Source organism: Anastrepha ludens, chromosome 6, assembly GCF_028408465.1.
Source record: "Anastrepha ludens isolate Willacy chromosome 6, idAnaLude1.1, whole genome shotgun sequence".
Taxonomy (NCBI): Eukaryota; Metazoa; Arthropoda; class Insecta; order Diptera; family Tephritidae; genus Anastrepha; species Anastrepha ludens.
In genome coordinates, this window is record NC_071502.1 from 57,440,165 (window position 1) to 57,460,377 (window position 20,213).

Genomic DNA, 20,213 nt, shown 5'->3' on the forward strand with positions numbered 1-20,213 from the left:
TATGTTGTAAATTTATTTCATTTAGTTTCGTATACAAAGCTTTTTTTCTATATTTCGGCACTAAGTTGGAAAATCAGAATATTGCGAACAATTTACATCTGCATATGTAGTTTTGAGAGTGTACATTTTCGAGCATGCGTGTACATACATACATATGTGTGTATATTGTTGAACTTCTAACATCCCCATTGGAAGTCCATTCTTACTCGAACTTAGATCCAGTAGAGCCCCTGTATACATCTTGTTAATCCTCCGCAGTTAACCCGTTCATCACCACCGTAACAGCCTCTTTACCCTCCTCTATGCCGCCACATGATTCCTTTAAGTGCGACTTCATTTTGGGAAATAAAGAAGGAATGCAAAAGACGATATCGGTTTCAAATCTTTTGTTTCGCCCAAAATTCGTGTACGATGAATGAAAATTGAGCCGCCACTTTGTCGTGTTGTTGAAAAATTTTCATCAAAATTTCAACTTTATATGAAGAAAATGCGCAACAACGGCGAAAAAAAACATCAAAAATCATCGAACATTTTAAGCGACCTCAAACTAGCACTTTATTATAATGAAATTTAATGGAGGAATATTTTCTATATTCTCACAACCATCAGAACTTTCTGCAAGCTTTTCAAAAAAAAATGTGTGGCTTTCTGTTCGGAAAACTCTTTCTTTTTTTTCGCATTGTATTCGCAATAACCTTCATCGGCATCAATTTATTTTTCATAAGAATGCATATTTATTAATGCTTCACTTGAAACCCATTTACTTAATACCCAGCAACTGTTTTACAAATGGAAATTTTTGCCATTCTGAAAGTAGCAGAATGGATAATTGAGAGGAGATGGAGCGGGAAATAGATTGTAGTCCTTACTGACCGTCATGCTGCACTGAAGGCCCTGGAGAACGCAAAGCAAACCTTAAAGATTGTCTAAGAATGTAAGAAGAAGCTTAATCCTGTTATAAGACGGAATAAGCTTGTACTTATATGGGTTCCAGGGCACGCCGGTTTTCAAGGAAATGAAATTGCCGATGAATGTGCAAACTGCGGATCAGCCGATATCCCACAGGGATCAGTGCCAATAGTCGAAATCTGTTCTACAGGAATCGTGGATGGGATCAGCGATTATGTATGCAATTTACATAAAGAGAGATAGTTCGGTCTAGAACGCTGAAAAACTGCAAAGTGTTTTGTGACAAGCCCGAACAGAAAACTTGGTGAAAAAGACGTTCCGTTGATGGTCGATATTAATACAGGACACAACTCATGAGCTCAGCATGTAATTACTATTGGAATCATTGAGAACCCGATTTGCCTGTCTTGCTTAGAGGAGCCGGATAGCACTGAACATTTTCTTTGTGAGTGTCCTGCCTTTGCTAGAGCAAGGCTACGAATTTTGTGTTCCGATGTCATGAGAGCGAAATTCGTTCTCTCAAACTGAAGGATATTTTCAGATTTGCCAAAGAATCCGGGAAATTCTCACAGCACGAGCTATCTCTGTATCTGTCTTTATTCTATCCTATCTCTTTTTCTCTGTCTCTTCTCTCCTTTCCTCCTTGACTATCAACTCTTTTACTTTCCAGAGCTTTGAATACAATGGGCTTTTTAGTCTGAGTGTTTCTGGACTCGCCTTTTTCATTTCATGGAGTATTTATTTTCACGTTCTTAATCTTTGATTGTGATCTTACAAATCATAGTGATGTCATTTTGAAGTAGACTTAAAATTTCTTAAATAAAAATGAATTATCTCAAGATTAATTTTTTTAATTTTAAACCTATTTATCGCGATTTGTGTCGAGTTGGTGTTGTGACCTCATTTCCAGGCTAGTAGGGCTAATTAAAAAGGGGAACACGTTGATTGTGTGAACAGCCAAACTAGGTTTACAGAAAGTTGATCTGTAAGCCACTTTCTCGAAATAAATATTTGCTTTCAAAAACAGCACCAGATATTTTCCAAAATTCTTCAATTTGACAGGCTTCGTTTCCTCTGATGGCAACCTTATTATAGAAAATTGCTGAAAAACCTTTCGCTTTTTCTCTTGTTTGTTGATATTTAAGTATTTCCAAAAATGTTAAGACGATTTATGGCGTTGGCTATGTATTGTATTTTCAGCATTTTCAAATTTGCATTAATAAACAGTTCAACAGTGCCAATTTGGCTCGTTATTGCACAGTTAGTTAGAGTGAAAAATGACAATTACATAAAAGTTTAACTACAGGTCAGAAGTAATAAAATCCAAAGCACAGCAGTGTCAATCTGCGTGGCTAACATTTCCACGTGTTGCCGTGCAAGGAGAGAGAGATGAATTCAACAAAAAATGGCACAAAAGGAAAAATAGTAAGGCATGACTGAAAAAGAAAGAAAGTGAGGCAAACAGTGGCTAATTTAGTTTTTCCGACAATTTTGTTTTCGTTCGGCTGGTGCTGCATGCCACAGGCCACAGCTATCGACAGCAGCTGCAATATTTAGTTATTATAATCTACATATGCACATAGCCACATAGCCGCATAGCCGCATAGTCATATAGCCACATATTTATGTATGTATGTATGTATGTAAATGCCACCTTTATGTTGCATATTGAAAGCTGAATCCAGCTTGTTGCCTGTTTGCATGTTGTCAATTGCTGCTGCTGTGCGGTTAGACTATTAAATTTCTACTTTCACTAAATATTGAGAAAATAAAGCAAAATTAGTTAGATAGAAAAAAAGTAAATAAATCTAAAAATATTTACATACATACATATAATTAAGGCTGAATAAGCACGTACAGTTGCGGGTAAACAGAAAAAATAGTAGCTCTTATAATTAGCAAACGTTCAGTGCCACACTTTTTATGCCGTGCTTTCTTATGAGTTCCACTGTATACCATCAGTCGTGACGATTCGTCAGACGGCTAGTCAAAATTTCTTTTAAAACTTCATTTTTACTTTAATACTGGTTAAAGGTAGCATAAATTTAATCACCCTATGGAAGATTTATAATTTTGGCAAAAGGCGTCGTACGTCAATCATATTTGACACTTGTGAAATGGACAGCTGGAGTATACAGAGCGACAAGCAATGGAACGCGTAAAGCTTAAAATGAAGACTTCCATCACATAAAATCCTATTTTTGTACAATATTTACTAAAAAAGTTGTTCAAAAACAAAATTCAATGATTAATTTTGCGCCACATTGCATTTCCCGTTTTGGTTATCATCTGGTCGAGCTACTTTTATTTTGTCCTCAGCTGTATGCACATATACATACATACATACTATTTGTTTGCATTTGCGTTGTACACGCGAAATGCGTTTCTGACAGACTCACACTTTTGTGTAATTTGCACAAACCCACCAGTAGTTGAAGGTACGACGAAATAGCTACTTCCACCAGACCCTGTTACCCTGTTGAGAAGCTATACACGTACAGTGTAACAAAAGCGTAAAAGTGTGCATGAAAAAATGTTTGCGAGCTCATTTCGCCCAGAAATGCTTGAGCTGGCCCGGCAAGGCTAGAGGTTTGTTAAAAAAATAACACCAACTGGCTTTCTTGCTTTTACCGAAAACTATTTATTTACTTATCAATATCTATTATCTCCCCTTCAAAGTAATCATTCATTAAGCTGCAAATAATATACTTGAGCGAGCACTTCTTCCCATTCTTCTAATAAAAAATTTCGTGCATTCGTTATATTGAAGAAAATAATTCACTTCTTCTATAGATTCTGGCTAAAAAGTTTGAGGTTTTGATAAGCATTTTTAGAAATTATAAAATGTTGTACAAAGTGTGAAACTTTGAGGTATATGGGTTTTATTGTAACCAACATTTTTACCAAAAAAAAAAATTTAATAAATAAATAATTAGTCAAAACTTTGCAAAATGTCGTTGTGTTATTATTGTGACCACCTCTGGTCGTTTTTTGGTGTTGTCTCGAGCTCTTCGAGTGATGCGGTCTTTATTTCATCCATCTCCATCCAAATACAACCGAGGGTATCCGGTCGTAGCTGATGTACCATAGCCCCAGCTGCTCGTAGTTTAGCCACCTGCAGCACTCTTAATCTTTGATGAGAAGCAACACGATGTTATCGCCAATTGATAAGAATCAAATTTTTGTATTTCACTTCACTTTGTTCAGTGTCGGTACTCATTTGAACTGCAATGATTGGCAACTTACCGATTTGTGATGAGTAGCGTACTCTTAGAAGCGTACTCTGCCTTATATTTAGATTATAAGAAAGTAGTTGCAGTCAGCTGCGGTGATGTCAACGGAAGATGTGGGATTAGAAAATATATTTCAAAAAGAAGAGAAGAAGGCAAACCAAATTGCCTGCAGTGGGAGCAACTTGAGGGATTGGCAGACGGGGAAGGCAGACCGAAAGTTCTAGCAGAAAAAAGGAAGCAAGCAAAGAACTTCAATAATCCACTTAGTTGCTGAAAAAGAGGGAAATGGAAGTGTTTTAAAAGACAACCAAACCATCATAGGAAAATAACTTCCAAGTGATGTTGAATAGCAAAAGTTACGCTATTAAAGCCAGAAAACCCACACTAAAATTCAGCAAGTGACCGCCGTAGCCAGGTTTTGGTGAGAACAATCGCTGAGTATGCCTACGATGTTGCTTTGGCCGAAAAAGAAAACAGATTCCATTATCCATTTTTTCTATAGCGAAAGCACACCGACGCACGAGTAGCCTTTGTATTTGTAAATCAACGCATACATTTATTTATTCTTATTCATATTTATTTATTTATTATTTTTATTCACAATATATTCATATTTAAAAAAATTTATAAATCAAATGTAAACAAAGTATTTACTTGTGTGTAAGCTGGGGCAAATGACAACCTGTGGCACTTAACACAACAGCAACCGATCAATACAGAAATTGTAAAAGCGTAAGGGGAATTGGATTAGTCATACGCTACGTAAATCACCCGACGAAATTGCTAGAAGAGCCATTATATGGAACCCACAAGGCAGCAGCCGTACAGGATATACCAGCTCATACCTGGAGAAGGCAGCTGCCAATCAAAATGGAGAATCTTAACCTAAGTTGCACCGAGATCAAAACACACTACAAAATGATGAGATTCTTATAATAAATGTTTCTTAAATTTTAAAAGTTTTTATTGTATTTCAAAGGGAAATCCACGGAATCAGCCTTACACGAGGTCGTAGGGTCTGTGGAAAAATTTTTAGAAGGCAACCAATTCACTTTGGCGGCCTTCATAGGCTTTTAATAACATCAGGGCGAAATCAATTGTCACTGTGTTAGATAGACTAGAGGTGGAAAGACCTATCTGTCTCTGGATCTCGTCCCTGCTTGGCTACAGGGAAGTTAATGCGGTGGCAAGAGCGGCTAAAGTCACTAGATTCGTTCACAGTGGGACGCCGCAGGGTGGTGTCTTTTCGCCCCTACTTTGGCTAGTTGCTATTGTCGAAGTTCTGATAATGCTAAATAAGGGTAGGGGTAAGATAGTAGCATACGCCGATGACTAGGTCCTATTGACCGGGACGGTTTCCCTCAGTCATGGCTGAGATTTTGGAAAGGTCACTGGCTGTACTCAGTCGCTGGGCCTCCGAGTCAACTCTGACAAAACGGAGCTCTTGCTATATTTACCAGAAAATATAAACCTCCACCCTTTCGACTTCCCAAATTAAATAACCACGTTCTCTCGCTTTCATCGGGAGTAAGGTATCTTGGAGTGATACTTGGGTAAAGAAGGCCAGTATAGCCTTCTACTCCTGCAAATCTATGTTCGGTAAAAAATGGGGACTAAACCACAGGTCGTGCTGTGGATGTACAACGCAGTGGTTTTGCCAATTTTAACGTACGGATGCCTGGTTTGGTGGGAAGCTCTTCGGAAGAGCTATAATATCACTAAACTGAGAAGGGTGAAAAGGACTGCATGCATTGGCATCACCGGAGCATATAAAACTTGCCTCCTTACATCCCATCGACTTTTCCGTTATTTCCATCGCAGCTCAAAGTGCAATCAAATTAAAGGAGGTTGGCCTCTGGAGGCAATCTCCCAAGGGACATGGTAGCATTTTCTGGCAGTTAACACCGTATTTCTCTGAACTTCGAACAGATCTCTCTATCCGCAAACTAGAATTTGAGGATCGTGGTAAGGCAACCTTTCCAAATAGGCAGGATTGGTGCGTGGGGAAAATCTGTATCGATCCTTGTAGCTCTGTCTTCACTGACGGTTGCAAGATGGAATCGGGAGTCGGAGCAGGGCTTTTCTCTAAATCAGCCAATTTATCTATCTCTTTAAACTGCGAAATTAGTAAACTCCTGTAAAGAGGAGATAAAATCTCTTGGGTGTGCAGGTAGCATTTCTCTAATCTTGGTTCCAGGACATTGTAACATAGAGGGAAATGAGTTTTCTGATGAGCTTGCCAGAAAGGGGACTGAATTGGCCTCAGAGGCGTTCTACCCGGTCATCGATATCCCCCTGAAAGTTGTTAAAGGGGAACTGCACAAATTATTTCTCCGGTAAGCGAAGAAAAGATGGAGCTCCATTTCTTCATGTGCTATTTCGAAAACCCTTTGCCCCAGTACAATATACGAAGGACTCAGAAAGTCGTTTGGAATCCTCGCCATTCAAATTCCAAACTCGTAGCTGTGTTTACAGATCACTGTACAATCGGCAAACAAGCGGAAAATCTAGGGTTACCATTTAACCCCCATTGCAAAAGCTGTGGGGACCTTTCAGACAAGGATACTGTTGAGCACTTTCTCTGTAAATGTCCGGGTTTGGCAGCTAGACGATTAAGGTCACTGAGTACTCCTTTCTTCGACAGCCTGCGGCAGTGCGCCAACCTAAATGCCAACAGTCTTCTCCGTTATATCAACAGCTCTAGCTGGTTGTAGATATCTGCCTGTTGGAGGTCTCATAATGGTATCAAAACGCCGGTTTAGTGCGTTCAAAACACTGGAATCACATGATCAACGTTTCCCGCTAGTATTGGCATCCCTTGTTAACTTTTGTTGGGGAAATGTCTACCAACAGCTCACAAAAAATGGAGCATCGAAGGTCTGCACAATTCGAATACCTACCATCTTTACCTCGTATAAATATGACTTAACTCTTTACAAGTTTTACAGAAATCCATAATATAAGCCTGGTCAATAATCTGATTAATAAATTGTATGTCTCCTTGCACACATTCATAGCCTGCAGAATACAACCCCCTGCTGGTTTGGGATGAAAAAGCTTTGCGTGTTGCCTTTTTTTCTTACGAAGTTGCGCTTATTATTGATATTTACCTTAAACAAGCAATTTTGTCACGCTTTTTGTAAGCGCTGTCATTATTGCTTCCTATCCAATCGGTTGTTTACCGAAAGGTCTGTTTTTCGAAGCATCACTATCCACAGGTATGGTTTGGTCAATCCAACGCACTAATTGCATTGTCTTACAACGCCCATGTCATTATAAAGCTCGCACCTTTTACCATCCCAACTATTTCGGTGTCCATGACCCATGCGAACAGTGTCCGAGCTCTCATGGCATAGTTTACTGGAATACTTCTAGGGTTTTTTGCAGTATGTTAAAGTGAAAAACGACTTGCTTGATGTCAAGGCTGTCGTTGTTTTTGATTACTTGTAGTCATTCTTAAGTATACATTCTTGTATGTCCTTGTAATTTCGTCCAAACGTACTTTGTTTTGTTCTGATTCCCTTCTAGACCAACCTCTTTTGCTTGCACATCTGGACTGGGGAAGGCTGCATTGACGTCCCTGTTGGGCTGTTGTGAACTCATATTTATTAAAGCTGCTTTCGGTATAACCTTTCTTTGATCCGAAAGAAATTTAATGATTTAGAATTGACATAATTATCTTTGACATATGTATGATCGTGAGTTCATCTTCCCTTACATGATTCATATTCAATTTTTTTATTCATCTCATTTCGAAATTGCATAGCTTAAAATTTAACTGAAAAATCGGCCTAACCCCAGGGTCTTCCATACAACTTAAAAATCAGTTTAAATTTAAAAAAGGTAGGCTGTAGATCAGCGATTGCTTATGAAGGATTATGCTCCAACTGATAGATCATTCTGAACTGAACTGATTTCAAGATAGTGGTTTTCGTGGGAAACACAAGAAACGTTTTGGGAAACCGAAAAAGTATGAAGACACGGAACTGATGGCATAACTCGATGGTAACTTTGCATATTCATATTCATTGAAGGTTATACAGCTCATTTCTCTGCTTTGGCCTAGGCGGAGCAGGAATCTTCATAGGTTAAAAGAGAAGAAGAATAGGAGATGAGCTACCATAAAAAGTGATACTTTTATTTCTACTGTATTTTGTTGCTGCTTTGGCCTAGTCAGCTCTTTTGACCGAGTCCCACGCAAGCAATTTGCTTAATTTGGTTAATAAATACTTCTAATACCTAAATAAGGGTTTCCTACTCAAAAATGTGCCACAACCAATTTGGAAAATGAAATTGTAAAATTATATAACAAAAAATAGACTGGCCTTCTTCTATATAAACAAAGATACATATTTACAAAGATAATAGGTATGTAGCTAGAAATTTATTTATAAATGAAAAAAAATGTTTCATATTTTAATCATCTTATTTTAATTAGCTCTATTTTTCTTGGTTTTGTCCTCGCCCAAGCCCACATTGTTTAGCCAATAGTTGTTTGTATGTACACGGTTTGGTGTTGATCGGCGTAACAATCTCGATTTCATTGCCGCCCCGATATGCGCAATATAAGCGGGCGTGCCGACAAGCACTGGGTGTGTGTTGTTCAATTACATGGCTGCCAGTGGATCGTTGTAGCATCGCTACTGTGTTTCGCCTCCCAATATATTGAGTTAATTGCGATTTTCTTTCTTTGTTTTATGCCGTCGAGTTCAATCTCATTTTCCTTCATTTTCAACAATTTTGTTTATACTTTTAACAATTTTCCATTGATTGGCGTTGCGTTTTTCTGTTTTGTTTTGCATTTTTCCTATTCAATTATGAAATTGCATTTTCTTTTTTCATGTACACACATACATACATATTTACATACTAGGTGTGGCAATCCTGAGTTTCTGGGCAAACGGGATTTGGGCGTTTGTAAAGTTTTGGAAATCCCGAAATAGTTTCATATTTTTTCCCTGTAACGAAAAAATTGAAATTTCAGCTCAAATTGTGTTACGGGGAATTCCATCTTCAGAAAAAGCAGTAGCGGCTCTGGACGAAAGTAAACCTTTATAAAATTTGAAATCATCACTCGCCTTGGAAAAAAATTTAAAGAAATAGAACAAGACGAAAAACTGTCAAAACGTGTAAACAAAATAATTTAATACAATAGTAATTGAATAGCGAATAACGTAAATGGGGTTGCCCTTGGGAAGCATACCTACAATTAATTAAATACTATTTAAAAAATGCTCAACACCAGCAGCGCCGTCAGAATTGGGAAGGAGCTCTTCGAGCCGTTTGATACCAAACGAGGTTTCAGACAGGGTGACTCGCTGTCGTGTGACTTCTTTAACCTGATATTGGAGAAGAGCATACGAGCCGCAGAACTTAATCGCTCAGGCACAATTTTTTATAAGATCTTACAATTGTTTGCGGATGCCGATCATATTGACATCATTGGTCTTAATAACTTCGCTTTTAGTTCTGCCTTTTCAAAACTGGATAAAGAGGCAAAGCGAACGGGTCTGGTGGTGAACGAGGACAAACGAAGTACCTCCCGTCTTCAAACAAACAGTCGGCGCACTCGCGTATCGGAACCCACGTCACTGTAGACAGTTATAATTTCGAGGTTGTAAAAGATTTCGTATATTTAGAAACCAGGTTAACACCGATAACAATGTCAGCCTTGAAACGTAGAAACAAAACTAACACTCTATAAGGCTCTAATCATTCCCGTCCTATTATATGGCGCAGAAGCGTGCACAATAAGAACATCCGATGAAGCGACGCTTGGAGTGTTCGAGAGAAAGACTCTGTGTAAGATTTTTGGAGCTTTGCACGTTGGCAACAGCGAATATCGCAGACGATGGAACGATAAGCTGTATGAGCTTTACGACGACATAGACATAGCGGAGCGAATAAAGATCCAGCGGCTATGTTGGCTGGGTCATGTCGTCCGAATGGATACAAACGCTCCGGCTTTGAAAGTATTCGATGCGGTACCAACTGGTGGTAGCAGAGGAAGAGGAATGCCTCCTCTCCGTTGTAAAGATCAGGTGGAGAAGGACTTGGCTTCACTTGGTGTGTCCAATTGGCGCCGGTTAGCACGAGAAAGAAAGGACTGGCGCGCTTTGTTAAACTCGGCCAAAATCGCGTGATCGGTTATCGCTCCTATTAAGAAGAAGAAGAAATCAAACTAAAATCAGGGGGAAAAACGTAAAATAATTGAGGTTTCTTGGGTATGGGAATAAGTTTCCGGCCTCGTAAGAGAGATGTCGCTGCTGATACTATTTTTGTGCTCGCTCTATTAATATACTGGCGATTTGAAGGTGTATATGTAAGGTCTAAATCGCAGTAGTTGACATTCGTTTGAAGCGTAAAAATCCTTTATCTGACGTCAAAAATGTCTACGTTCCTCCCGAAAAAACAGCGTTTCCGGGAAGTCATGCTTCATTATTACCTTTTAAAGAAAAGTGCAGCTGAAGCGTATCGTATATTGATCAGTCTTTACGGTAATCGAGCTCCATCAAATCATCCATCAACTTGTAAAGAGTGATTTCGACACTTCCAAAGTGGCAATTTCGACGTGAGTGGTAAAGATCGCCAACGGGCACCGAAAAAATTCGAAGATACTCAACTACAACAATTATTGGTTGAAGACACATGTCGAACCCTTGATGATATGTCTAAAGAGTTAGATGTTGACTGATCAACCGTCGGTAAACGTTTGCACGCAGAAAGAGAAACGGTCTTCTGCATCACATCGTATCTGAGAGAAAAATGTATCTATTATGGTAACCCTAAGCGTCAAAAAAATTGGAGCCTGCCAGGTGAACCGGGTCCATCGACAGTGAAAAAAATATTCATGCTTCAAAGGTTATGTTGTGCATCTGGTGAGATTAGAAGGGTACCATCTAAAGGGTTTTCCAATAACAGGTGTTGTTTTTAATAGCCCGCTATTTCGGTAGATGTAGATGCCACTTTTGAAGCTGTCATTTTTTGATATTTGACAAGAAGAAACTACGCCATTAATGAATATGGAACGATACATGCTAAAACAACGCACTGCAATTATTAAAATTTACTATAAAAATGGTGAAAATTGGCAGAGATGGTTCGTAAAACTCGAAAATTTTTAGGTCATCGTGAAGCACCTTGTCGGACCGCAATACACAGAAATCGGTGAACAAATTCGAACTGTTAAGTTAGTGATGTGAAGAATAAAACCCGAGCACGTCGCTCAAGAACAGCCGAAAATATTGCTGTTGTAGCCGAAAGTGTTGAAGAAAACCCACGATTGTCCATTCCTCGTCGTTCTTTGAAATTAGGCATTCCACAAACGTCATTACACCGTATTTTGCATAAAGATTTGGGTCTTAAGACTTATAAAGTCCAGTTAACACAAGAACTCAAGCCGGCCGATCATTAACAACGACGTGTCTTTGCTGATTGGGTCGTTGAAATGTATGAAAATGATCCGGAATTCCATCGAAAAATCATCTTGAGTGATGAGTCCCATTTCCACCTCGGTGGCTTCGTCAACAAGCAAAATTGTCGGATCTGGGGCTCAGAAAATCCTCAACGTGTGACTATTTGGTGCGGTTTATGGTCCGGTGGAGTCATTGGACCTTACTTTTTCGAAAATGAAGCTGGAGCAACAGTTACGGTGAATGGATTCCGCTATCGAGAGATGATTAACGATTTTTTATGGCCGGAATTGGATGGTATTGATCTGAACAACGTTTATTTTCAACAAGACGGCGCTACGTGCCACACAAGTATCGAAACCATTGATCTTTTACGGTAATAACACCTCTTATTGGAAAACCCTTTATTATGAACTCCTTAAACCATCTAAAACCATCACTGGCGGATCCTTAAACCATCTGAAACCATCATAATATATCTGTTATTGTAACCCTAAGCGTCGAAAAAGTTGGAGCCTGCCAGGTGAACCAGGTCCATTAAATACGAGCTATGCTCAAATGGGCAGCTATGCTCAAATGTGCTTTTTTCTTATAATTTAATATACCATCCGAAACTGTTATTAACGATTTCGAAGAAAATCATTCCAAACAAGTCAACCCACCCTAATGTGCATTTATATGCATGTTAAAATTCTTTTAGTTTTTAGCAAAAACCAAAAAGCTTTTTACATTTTAACTGAAGCTACGAAAGTTTTATCTCGAGATGAATCCCGAAATTCCGAGATTAGCAATTACAGCTAATATTGACACCACTAATACATACATACGCACATGTTTATACTTATTCAACATTTTTACAATATTTCTAATGCCAATGCACGCATTGCGCATTTCCTCATTTGGCTTGATGTTGCAACATCTTGAGAGTGTCATTTTCGCTGAGCAAATATGCACATACATACATATGTAATTATATATTTGCATGTAGGTATGTATATTATCTGTTTCGTGAGTCAGCTGCCCATGCGGAGATGTCATTTGCCAGCCGATTTTCCGCATTTAAAACATCTTTTTGAAACACGTCGAGCAGTGATATCTCCTCAGAAAAATATATACATAAACTGCTTAAGAACTAATATTCATCTAGCGAATTTGAAAAACTTGGAATCACAATTCTAATTTTTTCTATTTTAGAAGAAAAGAATAGCGATATACTGAAAAGCCTTATTTGACTATCACTTTTCATATATTTTTTGATCCGTCCATGTAACTCATCCCTAAAACGTGGATTCTATGCATGCAGCTCTTCATGCATTTGCACCTTGAAAAGCTTCTCGTAAAAAATTCCCCACGGAAAACGATGAGATTATCTCATTTGTAGAAACAATTATCAAGCAGACATTGAATAGAGAAAAAATCGACCTTAAACTGTCGGGTTCTGAGTTTCCGCATTGGTTTCTTTTTTATATTTATCCTTTATACAATGATTGCTTTTTTGTTTCTTGTTTTTGTATTATATTACATAGCTGAACATGCATTGGGATGTATTTACATACATACATACGTAAATATTTAGCTCTTTGTCTTTGTAATTTTCCACCCAATTGGCGCTTTCATCCATTTCATTTTAGTTGCTTTACTTTTACGCCACGAAAAAAGCCAAAAATAACGGCAATATGCTCATTTACTTCGCTATAAATTTTATAATATAAATGAAGAAAATTTTGAAATTTTTGGTCGTAGTCAAAAAAGAAATTCTTTTATAGAGAAAATTGGGTGTAAAGTATTTTTACAAATTCAGGACAAACTTGGCTGAGAGAGACAGTGAATATAAAACAGCATTGGTGTAGTTGAAATTAAAGTTTATAATAAATTTTTTTATTTTCTTAAAAAATACATCAAAATTTCCAATTAATCAGAACCCACTCAATTTTAGTGTAATGAAATCAGTGAAAAACAAAATTTGAAAATAGAACGACGAGCCACTTCAAACTTGCACTGTGCTATAAAATACCCAGCATTTTTTTTATAAAGAGTTGGAACTTTTGGTTCATTTTTTATTTTTATTTGTTAAATTTTTGTGAATTTGGTAAAAAATGTGGGGCTTTGAGTGAAATGCAGTATAATTTAATAAAAAATAAAGAAAACAATTAAGTATAAAAAAAATTTGAAACTTGATAGTTCGTCCCGCTCTTATTATTTTGAACACAGGTCTAGGTGACAACACCGTGCACAAATACTTTTAATTAAAGCTTTGTCCAATCCTTAGAAGAAGAAGGGTGGAAAAGAAGTACGCAACCCTAGTGCCAATATGCTTAATATATTTACTGACGGCTCGAAAATGATGGACGGAGTAGTTGCAGATATTTATTGCGCAGAGTAGACATCAAGCGGCCAATTAAGCTCCCTGACCACTGCATGATTTTTCAAGCAGGAGTCTTTGCGGTAGAAAACTAGCAAAGACATCGAGCAATTTCAACATAAATATATACGTTGCCAACAGAGGCAGTAAAATCATATGAAAATTCATCTAAAAATGTTCTAAAAAGCAGGGAAACCACAGAGAGATTAGCCGCAGACAGTCGGTTACACTTCTATTGGATTATATGGACTATATGACTCTGAAATGCAATTGGGGAAGAAATTCCGAACAACAATAGAAGAAGAGGGATGGAAAAAACAAATGAAACCTAATCCAAGTACTCTTAATATATTTACTGATGGCTCGAAAAAGTTAGACGGAGTAGGGGGAGGGATCTATTGCACAGAGCCAGGCATCAGGCAGCCATTTAAGCTGCCACTGTAGTATCTTTCAAGCAGAAGTCTTTGCGGTAGGTAAGGCTGCGGAAATAGCATTCGCAAAGACATCAAGCAACTCCAAAATAAATATATACGTTGACAGCCAAGCTGAGATAAAAGCAATAAACTCATTAGAAATTTCATATAAAAATGTTCTAAAAAGCAGGGAAGCCATAGAGAGATTAGCCGTAGACAGACGGTTACGCATCTATAGAGTACTCGGACATAAGGGCATTGCAGGAATCGAAATTGTACATGAGATGGCCAAAAGCGCTGTTTATATATAAACCCTTCGAACAAGAAAACGACATACTGAGACCTTTAAATACGGTATGCAAGGACATGAAAACACGGATAGACAGGAGGTGGAATAATCTAGCCACTTGCAGAAAATCATGTATATGTATACAGAATGCAGATAAATACGCCAGATTCGTACTAACCCTGTCTAGAAAGGAAAGCAGAACTATGATAGGTATGCTGACTGGCCAAAATTTGTTAGCGGCCCACGCATACGAGATATGAATCACAAACAATGGTAGCTGCACATTTTTCAATGAACTAGAAGAGAGGGAAACTCTTGAACACCTTCTGTGTTCTTGCCCTGCATTAGCTAGAACCAGAATGAAATGTTTAGGAGCTCTACAATATGAGAGGTTAGAATGTCTCTCGGTGTTAGAACTTCAGAGCTTACTTAGATAGACAAAAGACGCAGGCTGATTACAAGAAGCCTACTACAAAGAAACGTAAGGGTCTAGTTCCATCTGGTATCACTAATTACCAATAGGTCTATGTGATGGACAGGTCAACCTAACCTAACCTAACCTTTGTTCAATCCTTTGAACACGTTTAATTCTCATATTCTAATTTCTGACCCTGTCCAAGTCAACAAACGCTCTCATGATCTGCAAACGTCTAGGAGGAAAATTTTAAGGCTGTAACCCAAGAATACGAGATGGATGGACAAGACCAATGGTGACATATGGAGCGGTCGCTTGGGCATCGAGAGTCACTCTCTGGACAGTGAGATGCGTGTGCATCACAGGAGCGATTCGGACTTGTCCTACAGCTGCGTTGAATTTGATGCTCGAGCTAACACAGTTCCATATAGTCATTCAGCAATTAACCAAGCATACACTGCTGAACATTACTAGGGAAAGTTTTGGTAGAGGAAAAACTCACTCACCCAGCTACCCAGAGATGATATCACTAAGGTGATAAAATTTGAAAATAAGTTCAGAATTAAACTAAACAATAAGTTGAACTGAAGTAGACCTACATTTGCACTGGTACGCAGATAGTTCGAAGACCCCAGAAGGTTATGCCCTACGCTGAGATTTATGGACCCAGAACTAAACGATCTGTGCCAATGGGCAGTTTTCCAATCATCTTCCAAGCGGAGATGTATGTAATTTGTCTATATGCAGAGATAAACTCTTAGTCACAGTAAGGCGGCACTCATGGCTCTATCGTCCTGTGAGTTCGAATTCTCACTGGTACTTGAGTGTATCGAGAAACTTAATCTACTTGAAATCTACAATTTGCAATCGGCTAATTTGGGTTCCAGGACTCAGGGGTGTAACTGGAAACAAAGTAGCGGACGCATTGGCAAGAGAGGAGAAGCTCAGAAGTGAAGAGCTAGGCTAAGGGAGGTTCTAACTGGGAGGGTACAATCAAAAGAGGTTTAAAAAACTTATAACCCTGTCCAAGGATAATCTGAGAATGCTCACGTGAGACCACGGGAGGCCACTGCAGACTGCGCAAACTATGTTAAAGCGTAGGAAATAAAAATGGTTTACCCTAAACAATTAAGTAGTTTTTATTTTTGGACGGACTTTTCAAATGACCCTATGACCCTTGTACATCTTTCGCAATTCGAACAACTTTTTTTGAGAGAAAAATATCTAATTTCGAAAATTCTGTAAATTGGTCTTCTTGCTGGTTAGGCATTTGTTTCATACTTTGAAGAAAGAAATAAAACGTTTATCAGGGTCGCCTTTGCAACACTACGTTTATTCAGCTGTAATTCAATATTTATATCGAAAAGTTTGATATTTTTGGCATACACTTACATATAACATTTTCGTTCAAGATATTTATTTGTTCTTATCTCAGTGAGTTGAGAAATTCATCTCGCCCAAAAGTTGGAATTTACTCGTGAAAATTTTCAGTCAATGATTTTGTTACAATTTTCGGCGCATATTTTGAATATAAAATATGAAATAAAATTTATGTATGTATATAAAATAATAAAATAAGGGCCCGTGTGGATTCATGTAAAGAAATGCTGAAGAAATTCAGTTGCTTTGGTTTAAAGTAGTGATGGGCAAACTCAGCACATTTGCACTGTGCAGCAGCGTGTGCTTCTGCGTGCGTAAAAGTGCTAGGTGAAGGGGGATAACAAAGCACAGGGAAGAAACAGAAAAATTGAGCGAGTTGTGTCTGTGTTTGTATCCTGAATGAGAGAGCAATTATTCATGAATTCTTACCAGGGATGACAACTTTTAACTTCATATCAACAAATTTCTAAAAAATAGGTTTTTTGGTACATTTTTCTTCAATAACTAAATTTAATACATATTACACTTTCTATTATAATAATGAATTAAGATAATGAACAACAATACTGTTTTTTAATTGCTAGATGTAAAGAAAATTAAGACGTCTGAAAATATTTAATTTGAGATTAAATTAAAATCTTACATATTGGAAAGCAATGCCAGTTAAATCTTCAATAATATTGATCACTGCATATACTGACGAATCTGTAAATTATTCACACTTATCTTATGATTACTTAAATGGTTTTTGAGATCGGATATATTTGTTTAAATTGAGCTAAGAAATCCAGAAAATCAATTATTTTAGCAAATTACTTTATAAAACTGCAAACTCTCTTCAGCTACCGAAGTTTTTCGAATGTTTCAGAATTTTTAGCTACTGAATGATACCATTTTTTCTCTTATTTTTCATAAAAAGTGGACGTGATTGATAACTAATTTCGCCCATCTAAATTCAATACACTCTGATATGCACAACTGCAAATAAAAATAAACAACCAAGAGTATATACTTATGTATATAAATTATGAATAATAAAATCAACAATGCCCAAAATTGATTCCCACATTTAACAACTGCGGCAACTCTTACTCATAAGTTTTGACATTTCATAAATAAAATCAGTTTTTTCGTGATTTCTTCATTTTTCGACGATATTTTTTGAGACCGTGAGTTACATATTATTGTCGCATAAAAAACCACTAATATTAAGTGTATTTGTATGGTGTGGATGCAGTGAAAGTGTTGAAAATTCTATTTAAAAATTTGAAACGGCGAACGTCAAAACAAAGTGCACAGTGTTCAACTGCCGACAAAAACATAAATTTATTTCTAATGTGTAATATATTACTCGGTTTTAACTTTTAATTTAGATAAACAAAGTTAAATAAAATATTAAATATAAAACATTTGGTTCAGCATGACCTCAAATAAAAGAACATTGTTAAATTTGAATCCGAAGTGGAGTGTAACTTTTTTATGCAAATATGTAGACGGAGAATCACAATGCCTTGTATGTGAAAAACGTGTGCCCATATTAGCGACATAGCCCAATTAGCGATTTTTATCCGAGGAGTTGATGCCCACCTAAATATATGTGAAGAACTTTTGGACATTATTCCAATGACAGGGATGACTAAAGGTGAAGATTTATTTCAATGTGTTAATGAATGTACGTATGGGTGTATCATGGCGAAAAGTGGTTTGCGTTGCCACCGATGGTGCGAAATCCATGCGCGGATGCAAACAAATTTCTCTAATCATTTTTGTGTACTTTGTCATACTGTGCGCATTGCCATATGCGTGTGATTTGAATTTGAGAGCAACTAAGTACTCACCAAGAATACCCACTCTGCTATGATAATTTCCTCAATGTTTTTTGAAAAAATCACTTATTTTTTTAATAAAAACATGTATAAATTGTCCTTTTTAACAAAATAAAATGTATAACATCCATTGTTTAAATAAGATTACTGTTCGCTGTTGTGACCAGCATTCTTTAAAAAAAAATGCACTAACATAAAAACATACGATATATATTAACTACATACATACTTATATGTAAACGAAGACAATTTTTTCATTCAGAAAAATATACACCGGTTTGTCAGTACAAATTTATCTCCACATAGTTTAGCAACTATGAAACTTTGACATGCGAATGTTCAAACTTCTTGATTATAAAATCGCCTATGCTTCTTGGTTACAAAAATTATAAAAGTAAATAAAATAGAAATTTGCAAAGATGATGTTAATATTCAAAGAAGCGTTTCAAATAAAAAAAAAACCAAAAGCATTTTATTATTTAATATGAACGATCAACACTTCGAAATAACTTAACATGGAATGAAGTCCCCTTATCTGGTAACTTTGCTATTGGCAAAGCTTCACTCTCTTTTTTACAAACACATATGCGTTGCTCAGAAGTGATTAATATACGTACACACCTATTGCTTACCCTTCTGATGTAAGTTTGTCGCCCCCCCATCTAGCACTTTGCTAGCACGCTCTGCTGCGAGCGTGCCACGCTGCTGCACGTCCCTAGTTTAAAGCACGTCATAGACTAGACGTATCGTAACAGACGGCGAATCTTGCAGCTATAAATATGAGTTCGAAACGAAACAATAATCGATAGTATGATTTTTCCTAGATGAGCTTAATCCAACAAAAAATTTTCGTGAAAAAAGCACCTCAAAGCAAATGGTCGCCTAGTTGTTTTTTTTTTTCAAAAAATTCCCAACCGTACCACGTAGAGAGACTTAAAACAGTAAATGCGGAGTGGTACACCATCACTTGCTTGCAGATATTTTCGGAAAATTAAGGAAAATCAACCGCCGAAGACGAATCCTTATTCACCAAGATAATGCGAGCTCTTACGAATAGACTCTCACAAGAAAGTTTTGCGCACCTAAAAGATCGAATTAATGGGTCATTCGCCTTACAGCCTTGATTGGCACCTAATGATTTCTTTTCCTCCCGAATAACAAAAATAAAATGCAAGGTCAACATTTTTCAACGCTTGAAGAAGCTGTTGAAAATTTAAACAGCTCCTTTTAGAGATATTCACTGCTGGGAGGCAAAAGTGATTAGAAAATTGGTGTGCATTTTTGGTGAGTAATATTTAGTCCCGAAAGTCATTTCGGGCCCCCCTGATTACATTGAAGAATTTCACAAAATGGTAAGATTGAGCGCTCTCGTATTAAGTGATTTTGCATGTAAATGGTATAAATTTAAAGAATTAAATTGATGTGCGTAAAATGTTGATTGATTGAAGATTGATTGTTAAATTCTGACAGTAAATTTCTTTTTTAGAAATTCCTTTAAAAAGAAAAGAAACTTTAAATAGGTCATTAAAGATTATGCAAAAATTTGTGGAATAAGAATTTTTTTTTTTTTTTTTTTTTTAATAAAAAAAATTCACACTTTCAACAAAACAAAGGCAAAAAGTTAAAAAAATGTTGAACTCAATTAAGGTTAGCTGCAGCCGTTGGCGTTTAACGACAAAAAACCTTAAATCGTATAGAGAAGAGATTAGATAGCAAAAACCAAAAAAGGAGGAAAAAAGAAAACTAGAAAAAAAATACTTTTTGCGTTTATTGCCAATCGCTACTATTAATTGTGTTGAAAATATTGACCACAGATAAACATACTTACGTACAAATAATATTTATTTAGCCATCGTTCTGTTAAGCTTACGCACATCACACATTTGTATGTGTGTGCATATATATGTACATACATATGTATGTGCCATTTTTGAATTTTTTTGTTTTGTTTTTTTTTCTTCTTTTAAAAGTACT

At 37.0% G+C, this 20,213-nt stretch overlaps 1 protein-coding gene across 2 annotated transcripts in view; it reads left to right on the forward strand.

Moving 5' to 3' along the window:
* The window catches only part of LOC128868709 (protein Atossa), a 251,576-nt gene that overhangs the window by 112,914 nt on the left and 118,449 nt on the right, over positions 1-20,213 (forward strand). The window lies entirely within an intron of this gene.